The sequence below is a fragment of the Entamoeba histolytica genome, genomic scaffold (assembly GCF_000208925.1).
Source record: "Entamoeba histolytica HM-1:IMSS scf_1104750519149 genomic scaffold, whole genome shotgun sequence".
NCBI classification, from domain to species: Eukaryota; Evosea; order Mastigamoebida; family Endamoebidae; genus Entamoeba; species Entamoeba histolytica.
In genome coordinates this window covers 1-2,747 of record NW_001915373.1, presented here as the reverse complement: position 1 = coordinate 2,747, position 2,747 = coordinate 1, and the positions used below count along the sequence as shown (strand labels likewise).

At 24.8% G+C, this 2,747-nt stretch overlaps 1 annotated feature.

Annotated features, from left to right (window-relative positions):
* Positions 1-2,415: a repeat region.
* Positions 2,416-2,747: the final 332 nt, after the last annotated feature.

Sequence of the window (2,747 nt, the reverse complement as noted above, 5' to 3'; positions counted from 1 at the left end):
GGTAAATACAATAACAATAAAGATTATACAAATAACAAATATAAATGGCTAACAATAAAAGAGATACAAGAAAGAATAAAAAAAATAACAAGTGAATGGAATGAAGGAGAATACGAAGAAATACTTAAAAAATATGAAGGTAAAAGAAAAAGATGGTATGATATTCTTCAAGAAGTATATTCAATCAAAAAGAAAAAGATAATTGAAAAGACGAAAGAAGAGTTTAAAGAAAAAACAAAAGATTGGGAGGAAAAAGACATTAAGGCTATAGAAACAGAAATTAAAAACAAAAACCCAATTAAAGAAATGAATGATAGATGTAAAATTGCAAGAATAATAAATAGCAAAGAAAGTATAATGAAAATACAAGAAGAAACAAAAAATAAAGAAGAAAAGATAGAAGAAGAAAAAGATAAAGAAGAAATACTTGCTCTGAAAAATCAAATTACTGAATTACAAGGAAAACTTAAAGAATTAAGTATGAAAAGAATGGAAGAAGAACAAGCGATTTCAGAAGAAATGATGAAAAAAGCAAAAGAAATAGTCAAAAAAGAATTTGAAGAAGAAATTACAGAAATGAAAACACAAAATAGAAAGATTCAAACGAATTATGAAGAAATGAAGAAAGAAAATGAAAAATTAGAAGAAAGAAATTTAAAATTACAAGGAAAAATAAATGAGATAGAAGGAAAGAAAATCACAGAAGTAAATAATAAAGAAGAAAAAATCCGAAGTATCCAAGCTAATAAAAAGAAGATGGAAAAAGAAAATGAAGAAATGAAAGAAGAAATTGAAAGGTTGAAAAAGAGAAACAAGATACTAGAACAAAATACAAACACACTAGAGAAGAAGATTGAAATGATAGAAAAAAACACTGAAGAATTAAAGAAGGAAATAAGAGATAAAGAAAAACAAATCTCTGAATATCAAGAAATTGCAATTAAAAACCAAGAAATTGCAGAAATAACAAGAGAAGAATTAGACAACACACAAAAAGAAAATGAGACACAAAAACAAATAATAACAAAACAACAAGATGATATTGAAAATTTTATTTCACAGAAGGGATTAGAGAAGAAGAAAACGATGACACTTGTGATAAATACACAACCAGTACTGAGGAAAGCATCATCGGGAACGATGGAGATGAACGAAACTACTCCTATGAAAAAGACAGTAGTGGAAATCGAAGAGAAAAGCAAAGCACTGATTGTCAAAAAACAAGAGATGATAGTCAGACAAGAAATACAACAAACCAAACGAATAGAATTTTAATTGAAGTGTTGTATTGTTTTGCAATTAATTGGTTGAATAAGAAATTATATAAGAAATTAAGATGGGAAGCAATTGAAAATATAATAAAAGTGATAAACATCAATGTCAATAATGAAAAAGAATATATTAAATATATTAAAATGTCACATAAAATAAAAGAAAGCATTAAACAATACATTAAAATGAAAGTAAATGATATAATAGAAGGAAGAGTAGAGTGTAATTCAATAATAAAAAACATCATATTAAAGAATAACTCTACAGAAATTGATGAAGAATACCTTAACATTATTATCAATAAAATAAAAGAAATGAAAATAGAAAAATGTTCAAACATTAATTACTACTTTCAAAGAAAAGAAGCTGACCGATTAATAATGGAAAATAATAATATATGGATATGGTCAGGAAGCAGAATGCATTATCTGCAAGATGATATGAAAAGGATTTCAATGATTATTCACCTCTATCTCCAAAATAAAATAATAAGAGATAAATTTGATGAAATAAAAGAAATCCTAAAGAAAATAAATAGACTAGAAGATTTGGTCAAGGGAAGAAAATTGTACAGAATAAAGTGCATCATGAAATTAAATGAACATGATGAATAAAATATTAAAAATAAAACACTAGAAAGAATAAAGCACCTAAAATATATGATGACAATGATAAAAGAAAGAATTAAATTTAATAAGGAAGAAATAATCAGAATCAATACAAATAAAATCATGTTTGATTCTAATAAGAAAATTAAAATAAGGAAGAAAGACCCAAAAAATGAAATATACCCAAATAACGATATTACTTTAGAATATTGGAAATGTTATATGAAACACAGGTGATATTAAATAAAAAGAATTGGAAAATAAAACAAATCACCTCGTGGAATGAAATATATAGAAATTATGATAATGTCATTATAACAATAAATGAATTAAATATAAGTATAATGAGAATAAGTAACTGGAAAGCACCATGAATAGACACTATATATGGGTATTATTGGAAAAGGATGTCATCATCAAGAGAAATCATTCTCAATATCTTTAATGAATGGTTGAACTTCCCCGAAAACATCCCATTAGACATGGTAAGTGGAAGAACTTTATTAATCCACAAAGGAGGTGATAGGAACGACGTGGCAACGAAAAAAAGCAAATAATTGAAAAAGAAGAGAATGAATGATATAAAAGAATAAAAAGAAAGTAAAAAGTAGATGAAGATGAAGAAAGAATAAAAGTAGAAAGGAGAGAATATAAAAAGAAAGAAGATAAAGTGTAATAAAACAAAAGAGATGATAAAAGAAGAATAGAAAGAAAAAAATAAAGGATGCAAATTTTATTGAAACAAATAAAAAAAGCGCAAAATTTAATGATGCAAAATTTAATGATGCAAAATATTTAGCAACATATTTTATTGATGCAAAATATTTTGAAATAAAAATAAATCATCATTTGATATTATTATATTTG